Source organism: Haliotis asinina, chromosome 9, assembly GCF_037392515.1.
Source record: "Haliotis asinina isolate JCU_RB_2024 chromosome 9, JCU_Hal_asi_v2, whole genome shotgun sequence".
In the NCBI taxonomy this organism is placed as follows: domain Eukaryota; kingdom Metazoa; phylum Mollusca; class Gastropoda; order Lepetellida; family Haliotidae; genus Haliotis; species Haliotis asinina.
In genome coordinates this window covers 47,503,651-47,516,728 of record NC_090288.1, presented here as the reverse complement: position 1 = coordinate 47,516,728, position 13,078 = coordinate 47,503,651, and the positions used below count along the sequence as shown (strand labels likewise).

At 39.2% G+C, this 13,078-nt stretch overlaps 1 protein-coding gene across 3 annotated transcripts in view; it reads left to right on the top strand.

Moving 5' to 3' along the window:
- Positions 1-13,078, top strand: part of LOC137295869 (protein kinase C delta type-like) — a 114,157-nt gene that overhangs the window by 17,226 nt on the left and 83,853 nt on the right. The window contains exons 1-2 of one of the 3 annotated variants that reach the window (XM_067827427.1): positions 2,875-2,953; positions 3,391-3,472. The exons of 1 other annotated variant lie outside the window; for it this stretch is intronic. The gene's annotated coding sequence lies outside the window, so the exon portion shown is untranslated. Of the gene's footprint in view, positions 1-2,874; positions 2,954-3,390; positions 3,473-13,078 lie in introns of those variants that run through there. One more of the 3 variants, XM_067827429.1, reaches the window with a different exon arrangement.

Below are 13,078 nucleotides of genomic sequence, written 5' to 3'. Positions count from 1 at the left end.
GCCAACATTAAAAACAAACAGTGCCCTCCTTTTGTTTGTACATTCAAGTATATATATGAGAAATGAACTAAAAATGGGATTGTGTCCCTTTAAAATATATTGTGTGGAAAAATGCTACTAGGCTAATGTATCCTGTGTATCACTGTATGATTTTATGCACTAGTTATACGCTGATTTTGTTATTTTAGATGTATTTGTATAATTTTTCATGAATGGAGAATAGAAATTGTGAAATACATTGTAAATTTCTATTTTGACTATAAAGACTTATCTTATCTCATCTAATCTTAAAGGATAGGTGAGGTGGGTAGCTTAGTGGTCAAAGCGTTCACTCACACATCACGCTGAATTCCTGGGTTAGATTCTCCACATGGCTATAATGTGTGAAGCTCATTTGTCATGTCGCCAGCAGATATTGCTGGAATAGTGCTAAAAGGGATATGAAGCTCACACACTCACAAATGATGGATTTAGATAAACTGCCATTGTATAGCACTAGGATGAGGGTGATTTACTTGAAGTAATAAATTTAAACAACAGTGATGCCAAGCCTGATAAAAAGTCATTTTGTACTGAGCACTAACTGTGATATATCTAAGTCCTCGTGGACAGACCATGTGTACAACTGCTGTTGTCTAGCTTCCTTCAGTTCAAGCCTATTCAGTGCACACATTACATGCCTGTCAGTTGCTCACCGCTTATAATATGATTGGAGTGTTGATTACTTGATTAGTCACCAATCACAATAAAACGTACTTCACTCATGAGACTGCAAGGGTTGTTAGTGGTAGCTCAATACAAGCAGTTAATATAGACAGAGTATCAGGGAAGTATTATTCTGATGGTGATACAGTTTTCTGATGATGCATCACTTTCGTATTTGTCATGCGTCCACTGGAAAAGAATGGTGATCAGCTGGTCAGTTCGTCTGATTGGTCAATGTGGAGGTTAAGAAACTTGATGAGTATATGCACTGCTTGACCAGATATGGACATGGAGCATGTTATCAGCATCGTTTGATCATAATCATGTTCCACGTCATAAAAGGTTAGATCTCCCTGGACAGGTTTTAGGAAGTGCTGATCAAATCTAGATTGGTCATATAATTTAATTAAGCTGTGAGTCTTTGAATCATACAAATTGTCATGCTTGTCTTACTTGCCATCCTTTCTGAATCTTGGTAGCTAGTTTGGGGTAGACACACACCCCGCCACCAACACACTATGCTGACTTTATGATCATACAGATGCTCCTTTATCCCTTCAGCAATCACCTCATGCTTTCTAGATCTACCACCCTAATCAGTGTCTTACCACCAAGATCATTGTCAGACACCCTAATCAGTTACCCTATCTATTGTGCCATAATCTACCACCCTTATCACTGACTTACCACCTTGACCCAGATCAAACTACTTAATCAATTACCCCACCTACCCTGCCCTAAATCTACCACCCTTATCAATAACTCACCACCTTGACCCAGATCAAACTACCGAATCAATTATCCCAACTACCCTGTCCTAAATCTACCTCCGTTATCACTGACTTACCACCTTGACCCAGATCAAACTACCTAATCAATTACCCCAACTACCCTGCCCTAAATCTACCACCCTTATCACTGACTTACCACCTTGACCCAGATCAAACTACTTAATCAATTACCCCACCTACCCTGCACTAAATCTACCACCCTTATCAATAACTCACCACCTTGACCCAGATCAAACTACCGAATCAATTATCCCAACTACCCTGTCCTAAATCTACCTCCGTTATCACTGACTTACCACCTTGACCCAGATCAAACTACCTAATCAATTACCCCAACTACCCTGCCCTAAATCTACCACCCTTATCACTGACTTACCACCTTGACCCAGATCAAACTACCTAATCAGTTACCCCAACTACCCTGCCCTAAATCTACCTCCGTTATCACTGACTTACCACCTTGACCCAGATCAAACTACCTAATCAATTACCCCAACTACCCTGCCCTAAATCTACCACCCTTATCACTGACTTACCACCTTGACCCAGATCAAACTACCGAATCAATTATCCCAACTACCCTGTCCTAAATCTACCTCCGTTATCACTGACTTACCACCTTGACCCAGATCAAACTACCTAATCAATTACCCCAACTACCCTGCCCTAAATCTACCACCCTTATCACTGACTTACCACCTTGACCCAGATCAAACTACCTAATCAGTTACCTCAACTACCCTGCCGTAAATCTACCACCCAAATCAGTGACTCTTTCAACTTCATGCCACATCTACTAATCTGTCTCACAGTTCCTGAACCACATTATTTTCCAAACTGCCTAGCCCTCCCTGCAATGCTAAACCATAAATGAAGCAAGTCTTGATTTCCCAAGGTTTGAATATCTGATCGACTCCACTGCAGTTTAAATAGGATTATTTATTACTATCCAAAATTATATATATTCAGAGAATAAACATTATTCTACACATCCTCATGCCAAATCTACAAGCACTACCCAATTTTAGATCTGCCACCCAAATCAATGACCCCACTACCCCACCGCACATCTACCAACTCTGCACCCTAACCAACCAGAACCAAATCACACATTCAATCTACACCCCAACACTTATCCTTAACAGTACCCAGCATCCCTATCTCACTCCAAATCTACCCATCACCCCTATCTCACCCACTACCCCCTTACTCCCACTACCCCCTATCTCACCCATTACCCCCTCACTCCCAGAACCATCAACATCACACTGGTGACACTGAATCAAGTCTATATATACAATGGCACATGACATTTACTTCCTGGTTGGAGAGCCATGGCGTCAGTTACAGTCAGTCAGTTGTAAATAGCCACTGGGGCGTATATCCGGGTAGACTGACATGAACCTATCGTGTCAGATCTTCCCAGTCCAACTCCACACCTCCTACAAACACACAAGGTAATGTACACTGCTTCTGAAATTCATGCCTCTATCAAGCAACATGTTAGTTGGAATTGTTAACATACACTGTCAATTGTGTATCTGGCGAGTCATGTCATGTCAGCAGCTGTCAAGCTGTACAGATACCTGGAAAGAGGTCAGGCACGATGTCATTTCAAGAAAGCAATATCACAGTGTTACTCATACCAGCTTGGGTTTCAAACATTTAAGCATACATAGTTGGTTGAAAGTAAAACTGCAGTAGTATAAATGACAGATATTTATGAGGTTGAGGTTTAGTAGGAGAGACATGCTCTCCATGACAACATGGATATTCATTACATGTGAGTGTGTTTGATTAGTAAAGGTGGACTTAAGTGATGGTTTCTGAGGGTGTGTGAATCTCGTATTACCAAACTCTGAACGTGTGGGTAAACTTTCAAATCATGATTCAGGTATGAATTGGATGAAGTAAGACGTACAAAGAAGAAATCCAAAGCCTTGCAGTCAGCATCAGTGTTTGGAAAACAATCTCAGGTTGGTAAAGATATTTCTTGACTTTTTGTCAGTATTTATTTTCTACCTGAATCAGTTTTCAGACTGAATTTTGTGAGTGAGTTGGTTTTTATGCCATTGGAGTTACCCTTTCAGTAATTCCCTGAACCACATTTTCATTAATGTCCAGCCCACCCTGCAGTGCTAGAGCCCTAAATAAAGCAAGTCTAGATATCCCAGGTTCTCCCAGCTCCTTTTCAATTTAAATGGTTTTATTTGCTACTATCAAAATTATATATATTAAGGGATTAAGTGTTAGTCTACATTTTCATCATACAGTGGCAGGTTACCTTAGAAAATGTTAGGTGATTGTTATCACTGACATTTTCCTCATGGGTGAATCCCGCTGGCACTGCCATAGCACCTGTCATGCTGAAGGTATGAGGCGTGTGTTAGGACCTTATTAAACTCACAGGTAGTCGGAATAAACATAACCGACAAACAGTTTTTAAATTAACTATCTAATAAATGGGAGACAAGAGATTTACTTTCTTAGTTTTCAATGTAGTATTCTAGACAAGCCAGGTAATTAATGTCTTGTATGGGTTTTCGCGGATATGTGTGTTTAATGTTCTAGATAAGGAAAACATTGATAGGGGGAGGGGGTAGTGGGGTGTGTGATGGAATCACCAGTCATAGCAAAACCCCATGAATTTCCATGTTATTTCGTTTCCTTTGTTTTGCTTATATCAACTTCAATTAAGAGTGAGTTTTGGTTCCACACTGATTTCAAGAATGTTTCACTTATATCACATGAACATTGGGATTTTATTAATTGTGGGGTTGAGTGGGGAAAATTGATTTTATTTTTATACTTATTTAGCAAAAAATGCAGCAAGTTGATCCGTAATACAAGAAATAAATTGGCCTTATTTAGAAATATATTTCACTTTTGGGAACAATTATGGTGAAAAACTTACTTCATCTCAGACTTGAGGTATGTTCTACAATTCATAACTAGGTGTATAGTATACCTTCGCTTGCTTAGAAAACAGACCCATATTGCAAATTTGTATGTCCGTACTCATACAGTGAAATAGCACGGTGTCTCATGATGAGACAGCTGTATTGAAGAGAGTTGTCAGGAAAGTCTAATAATTAATTCATCATAGCCTTACTGACCTTTATGTTTGAAGAAATGTCATCACAGAAAGTTGACAATAAGGAGCCCTTTGTTAAGTGACCTTTACATGGTAAATGTATATTTCATCAGTTGAAATTGACAAGGGTTGTCAATTTCTTGTATATTACATGTCATATATACTAATGATAAAATTGGTTTTGGAAAACTGTCTTGGAGCAAACAGTTGAATGAACTTGACATGAAGTCAGGAACATCGATATTTTGTGAATTTTCACACCCTTTCCTCCGAAGACAAGAACTGTATTGACAAGTAAAAGAACGGGGTTGAGTGATGTTTCCATTGCCTGTTACGGCTCCCACTTTGTTTTCTTCGATCAACACAACGAAGTGAACATTTGAATGCTTTTTCATTGAAAGAATCTATTCAAAGTACTTGGAAAGTCTAACTTCCTTGTTGATAGAGTACACCCATGGACCAATGAGAAGGTATATCGGTGAAGCTAATGTGAGATTAGCATTTTAAAGGAACCTTGGACTGTGCAGTGAACGTGAACACTTAGGATTTAACCTACCCTCGGTTGATAGATGTCATGGGGGCTATTGAAATAGACCATGATGTATGTAGCCAGAATAAGTTATGCCTAAAGGAGGGTGTATTTTGTGATGCTATGCAGCATACAATACCTTGATATATGCAGGCATGAACTTGATACTAAACCAGTGATGTGAAACTGGCATTGAAACAAATCCACTCTGAGCGAATATGATATATAGCATTCAAAAAAAGTACTGGATAGTCCATTTTGTGAGCATACCACTAGCCAATGCCAGTTCATATCCATACAGATGAAAGATTTCCAAAGGAATGGAATAAATATGCATTGTCACATTTTCCTTTCATTTCTCTTCTTCATCTGTTTCCTCTTTGACTTCATATTTTGGAATTTATCAGTCTTGTAAATCCAATATCCAACACTTTTCTAGATGATACACATCATGAATAGTGGGTAATGAATAACAAGTCAGTAGTATTCAGATATTCAGTGGAATAAAATCAGGTTTCCTCTTATGAGCATAAATTGTGGAAGCCCAATTGTGTGTGTAGTTGATGTTTGAGCTCTTTAATCACTTGGCTATCCTGCCATCCCTGATGATGTTCTGGGAACCAGTCATAGAAAAATATGGTGGAGAAAATATAAAGCTTCTTTTGTCTTCTTGTAAATAATTTATTTGAAGTCAGGAAATTTTGAGTTCAGACTTTATAGCTGATAACACTAAAACTGGTTTTGTATTAACAATATTATTACACAGGAATATTCAAAGATGCCATGGGACAGTGGGGTAGCCTAATGGCAAAAGACTCTGTGTACCGGGCCATTTCTTCCACAGTCTAAACTTTCCACGGTGGAAATCTGGCCAAGGCCAAACTTTCTCAGGGGAAGTTTTATCCCAGGATATTCTTACCCCAGGGAAAGTTTGGGCTAGTCTAAAGTTCCCCACCCCCCATATTTTATTCTGTTTTTTATGAAAAAGGGGGACATTCTGGCCTAGCAAGGTTACTTCTTCCCCACCCTTGTTTTTATATGAAGAGGAGGGTTCGATTTCCCTTATCGATAATATTTATGATGCCCCTTTCGGGTGTCTCATGCTGGAATATTGCTAAAAGTGGCATAAAACTAAAGACAATGTTTTTCTGTATGCAACTAACTGAAAACTTGGTTGGGGTGGTGGGGTAGCCCAGTTGTTAAAGCATTCACTCATCACACCAAACACCTGGGTTTGATTCCACTCAAGGGTTCAATATGTGAAGCCCATATCTGGCATCCCCCCCACATTGCTGGAATATTGCTAAATGTGGCATAAAACTAAACTCACTCACTGTGCAGAGTTGTGTTTCCTTTTCTGTCTAGTTATGTTAATCATAGGTTTGAATCCTGGTTCAAGCTAACCATAAACCCTCGTTAGCACAAATACCGTTGTGTCTCCCACAATGTTAAATGTCCAATGTTGTGATGTGGGAAAGCATTCGGTCCATTAATATCTTTCCTCCAGTAAACAATAATCAATAACTGACCACATGTCATTGGACCCAATCTCAGTTTCATCTCCCTGAGGAGTATGCTATATGATACATATCTTGACATGTAAACATCCATGTCTGCTTCCACTGAATCATTACTATCTGGATATCAGAAGACCTTTTTTGTTTGACCATTGAAGATCCAGGTTAGAATTGATCTTCAGTAATGCGTGCTTGTAGTCAGAACTGTAGTCACATGATCAGTTGGTCAAACTCGCTGACTTGATTGACACGTATCATCATATCTCAACGATATAGATCAATACTAAGGATGTCAAGCACTAGATTGTCTGGTCCAGAGTTGATTATTTACAGAATGCTTTCATGTAGCTGGAATGTTGCTGGGCGTGGTGTAAAACTAAACTCACTCACTCCTTGTCTGGTATGTGTTGAGTCTAGTAGCGGTGGGGTGTGTGTATTTTTCAGTATTTTTGTATGACAAGTTTACATGACTTCCTTCTTTTCTTGCCAATACCCTAACATTATGACAATATATTTTGTCAGCTATTGGACAAGGACATTGTTTATTACTAATTTTCACCGAATGTAGGCATGAACGAAATCATTAAGAAATAAGGAAGTAAACCCAAGGGTCTCTAGAACTAGTCATTCAGAACTTGCATCGCCTCTGTATCAGAACATCCTTGTTCTGTGTGTATTGAAACCAGTAGCCAGCCAAAAGGGCTCAAGGTATTTTAGGTTGTTTCTTTTTTCCAAATTAAGCAGATATGCTTCTCTTCTTCATGTGAGCAATGGCATGGAAAAGTAGTTAAAGCTTTCACTTGGGAAGCTGTATTGAAACCACTTTCTGGAAGCTAAAGGGGGTCATAATACAATTGTGCCCCGTTTATCCGAACACTTGTGTTTTTATTTAAATTGTCTAGATAAGCGAATATTTTGATATCCGAATCATGGGCCATATGTACAAAGAAACGTACAAAGAAACAAACATAGGAGGCATCAGACATAATCTTTATTGATTACAGTACACATAAACAAATATCAGTGCATCCATAACATGTCTCATACCTGTTCATGCCGTCATGCTTGCTTGAAGAAATCAGTTATAGCTTTTTGCACTGGCTGTATAGAAAAGCGAGAGGACTTTCACCCGGTCAGTTCATCACTGTCGACATTCACAAGATCATCAGCAGTAACAGTCACAGTTGCAACTTGTGCACAGGATCGTAGTACATAGCGAAATTCTGACAAGGCCATGTCTTCTTGTGGGTCCTCATTTGATTGGATGATATCCACATGACGAGAGCAGTTAGCGATTGTTTTTTCGCTCACAGCTGTCCAGACTTGCTTGATCATCTGGATTAATTAATTATAGTGACCCACAAATTGACACCCCTCAAAATTAACGCAGTGTCACCTTGCTACTCAGAGGTAGTTAATCTTCTCACGCTTCCAAGACTGCCGGCTTCTTTCATGTCACGGCACAGGAGGCCGTCGGTAATCGCGTGTGTAAACATACAAGTGCCCAGACATCCAATTATATGAGACAAAAATGCACGTAAGTTAGTTTTTTGTATGTGAAAATGACTGTATCATTACGGAAACCGGATTTCCAGATAGTTGAGTAATTTTACAACGTTGTGAATTTGTTTCAGGGAATATTTGTTCGGAAGGCGAGTTTTCCGGATATCTAGGGTTCGGATAAATGGGGCATGACTGTATATTTGGGTTGTTTGGGTCAGTGACATATATAACTCATTGTGTGAATTATGTTAACTTGTGGGAAGATTGACAAATGAAGTGACAAAATGAAATCCCTTGTAAAGTGTAAAGCATTCACTGGATAGTGAATCCACTGAAAATTGTCACAGTATATGTGGATATAATGAGGCATGGTATAGTGTCTATGTAATTAGCAATCTGACATTTATTAGGATATGTTTGGTTGCCAGTGATAGCATCTTGTACGGCTGACATTTAACTGATATGGAAATGAGAAGCTGTTTAAGACTGAAGACAGCTCTTGTTAAAGGCTGTGGCACTGTGGTTTTAGACTTGTAGAGGGTCTGTAGGGAGGTACTGTACCCATTGCACAGGGTCTGTAGGAAGATATCACATTGAAAAGTGAACACCCATTGTACTGTGAGTAATGATCTATAGGAGCATCTATAGGGAGGTACTGTACCCATTGCACAGGGTCTGTAGGAAGATATCACATTGAAAAGTGAACACCCATTGTACTGTGAGTGATGATCTATAGGAGCATCTATAGGAAGGTACTGTACCCATTGCACAGGGTCTGAAAAAAGTGAATACCCACTGTCCAGCATCTGAAGGAAGATATTACATTGATCCATGAACACCCATTGCACAGCATCTGAAGGAAGATATTACATTGAACAGTGAACACCCATAGCCCAGCATCTGAAGGAAGGTACTGTACCCACTGCCCAGCATCTGAAGGAAGATATTATATTGATCCATGAACACCCATTGCACAGCATCTGAAGGAAGATATTACATTGATCCATGAACACCCATTGCACAGCATCTGAAGGAAGATATTACATTGAACAGTGAACACCCATAGCCCAGCATCTGAATGAAGGTACTGTACCCACTGCACAGGGTCTATAGGAAGATATTACATTGAGCTGCGAACACCCATAGCCCAACATCTGAAGGAAGATGTTACATTGAACAGTGAACACTCATAGCCCAGCATCTGAAGGAAGATATTACATTGAACAGTGAACACCCATCACACTGTGCCTGTGGGAAGGTTTCGCTTATAATTATCTTACCTCACACATGCATGTTGTTTTCTGATTGGCTAAGCGCTATTCTATTATTTTCAGTGTACACCGCTGGGAATTCCAAACTCTTCTGGTGCTTCTTGGTACTATTTTTTTGCCTCGAATACCATTGAATCATGCATGAAGCATAGAAATTACTGATGTTTTGCAATTGGAAATTGATGGAAGGGAGATAACTCTAAATCTGTTTACCTTGTGTTGTTTGCAAAATGGCGGTTCGCCTCGCATTCAACAGAAGTGCTTCAAACAGTTCAAAATTAAAATTTGGGTGTTCGGTAAGATAAATACCTTGTTCACTGGTCTCGAGGGGGGTACATGAGCCCATGGCCCCCTCGCGACCAGTGAACAATGTATGAATAATAATAATAGGGATATTTATAAAGCGCCAGTGTCCACCCACGACTGCATGCTCATGGTGCTGGGAACTTAAGTATATGGAGAAAAGAAGAGTCACTTCACTTTTAGTGAAGAAAAAAGTCTTAAGATTTTTCTTGAAAGAATCTATACTTTCAGAAAGTTTTATGTGGTGTAGCAAAGAATTCCATAGGAGTGGAGCAGTGTGTTGAAAACATTTCTTTCCGTAGGAAGAGAGGCGAGCTCTGTCTGTAAGAAGCAGTCACAGAGAATACTGGATGCCTGATGTCAACCAATTTCACTACAATCTTTAATCACATTCCTTCTCACAAGTTCAGACATTTCATGTATCCTTTTCTTCATAAGAAAACTGAGCCAAGCTATTGATGGACCTTACAATGCTCTCTCGAAAGGTCATTACTTGTTTGTCATAGACTTCAACGAGAGATTTTACTCAGATGTCGCTGTGTGAAACAAGAATGTCTACATTGGGCAACGGCTTATATACTCATTATGCATTATGGGCTATCATGAGAATGTTTTAAAGAGATTTGAGTGAGTGCATATTTCAAGGTCACCCTGTAAAACCTCTGGTTGAGACCAGGCAGACTTGGGAATGAAATCATGATCAGATGTCGCTCAGATTTATCGTGTTGCCTAAAGAATATATATGAGGGAACCAACTCAAGCAAAATTTGGTTCCACAGGTCCTGAAATTAGGAATTATCCTGGGCTCCTTTTTGGCTTTAACATGGTGAGATTTACTGCCATGCTTTATTCATGTCATAACATCATAACATCCAGTTTATGTAGATTGATCATGGTATCAATCATTGGATTATCTGGTCCAGACTTTCTGTGTATGTGGTAAGAACAGGTGGTCAGACTAGCTGACTTGGTTTACACAATTTATCATATCCCGATTTCAAATATTGATGATCATGCTGTTGCCCCCTATATTATCTGGTCCAGACACGATTATTAACAGACTGACATGATAGAGCTGTGTGTGGTATTAAACTACGAACAAATCTTAAGCTTGCTCTCTTGTCAAGCATGAAACACGAGGATCTTATCTTCCTGGAGTCTCTATACAACTGATATTTGGAAAATATGTAATGAGCGAGTTATTTGGTTGTAGTGCTTCTTACATGGGTATTACTGCAGCCATGTCACGGCATGTCAGTTGATTTAGGAGGATAGCTTGAAGTCATGTGAGTGATGAGGTAATCCATGAGTGAAGGTTAGGTGATGACAAACCTAGAAACATAATCATGATCAACCAGAACTGAAACCATCAAACTGAGGATCCTACTGTGCCCAAGGGAGATAACACACAATGAATTGCAGTACCATAGTCTTTCCATGCTTCCATTACAAATATGGGATGCTTCTGGAGCATGATTGGTAATTTTGACTGACTTGACCAGAATGGATAATTTTGGGGGGCAGATAATGAAGGAGAATGTCAGTGTTCTTTTATAAGCAACAAAGATAAATTTCTTTTTCTGCATTTTTGACAAAGAAATGCCTTAAAATTGTAACAACTGTTTTTAATTTTGTGAAATCACTTGTAACTTTTTTCAATTGATGTGGCATTGTCATTAAGGTATGTCTGTTATAAGCACATATATCCAGTCCCAAATAAACGTGACTTCCTGTTCATAAGGAGGTTTAGGATAGCGCTATAAATATCCCGAAGTCATGCACAACAATGACAGCTTTCCAGTCGTGACCTCTTTTCAATCACACCTGAAGATAAGGGCTAGATTTGCTCATCAAACCATGCATGCATGTCTCAAGGGGCAGGTAATGGTATTGGGTAGTTAGGCTTGCTGACTTGGTTGACACATTTAGTCATTGTATCCCATTGCCTAGATTAATGCTCATGATGTCAATCACGGGTTTGTCTGGTCCAGACTTGATTTTTTTTTCAAGACCACCGCCATAGAGCTGGAATATAGCTGAGTGAGGCATAAACTAAAGTCACTCACTCACAAATAGCAGAATGCATTGATAATACAAGAGTGGTTCAGTCATAACTGTTGGACAGTTTTGCTGACGACTAGACACTGTGACAGAAAGTTCCAGTAACTGTGCATCAGCTGACCTCTAATTACTCTGACCTCTCATTACTCGTTGATCTCTCTGACTGGAGTTGGTAATTACAGTGAACAGACAGAGCTATTTCCTCGTCTCTGATATTTGTTGAACCTCATTCTTGACCCTAACTTAATTAGACCAGTGTTTATGTCATGTTGGAACTAGCAGAAGGAAGACATCATGATGAAGTTGGTTTTGTTCCTAGTCAGTGGTTGGAATTTTCTTAAAGCATTGGACCAATAAAGATCCGGGTTAGAACTGATCTTCACCCACCCCAGAGGCAACTAACGATATTGAGTTGTCAGCCTTGCTGACTTGGTTGACATGTGTCATCATATCCCCATAGCGTAAATTGATGCTTATCCTGTTGTTTTCTAGTCCAGACTTTTTTATTTCAGACTGCAGCCATATAGCTTGAATATTGCTGAGTGTGGCGTAAAACTAAATTCACTTACTCTGATTTAAGCATTGGTTGCCAGTCAGAACCTCTCAAAGTCCCACAAATACGGGGATTATGTGATAAAAATGGCTCCTTATTGTTAATGTCCCTAGGTAGTAATACATTTGGTGCTTATCGGTATATATATATATGTTTTGAGAAAATAGAATCTCATAAAAGTAAGTGTTCATGTTTATGTCTTCTATTTAAAAACTTGAAGAAAACCCAGTTGCATTTCTTTTACTGTTTGGTATTGTGTAATACTGCTGACGACATCAAAGCTGTATTTTGTTCATGTTTAATGCCACAGCTGTTGATTTTCAGGCTGTATTGAAATTGTCTATAAATGATTGAGTCAGGACCAGTCAATCCGCACGTTAACCAATTGCAAATCAGCAAAACTGACTACAAACTTAGACAAGCACGGCTTGCAGAGCATCAACTCCAGCCTACATTAATTATCACCAACACTTTTAGTTATGTTAAATATCCAGGAGAGTTAGGGAAATGGCAGTTAGGGAAATAGTACCATTTTCAATGAAGATCATTGGATATACTGGTAGTGTTAATGCATCTGAAACTGACAATATATTCCCATGTTGTTCCACGTGTGTGACAGTATTACAGATGAACACATCACAATGGGGCTTTCTAAACTTCAGTGGCAGCTCATTGTATCAGTAGCTCTATACATGTGATGGAAATATGTCGAGTATAATTGCACCAGGGACTAGCGGTCTTATGGAAATTT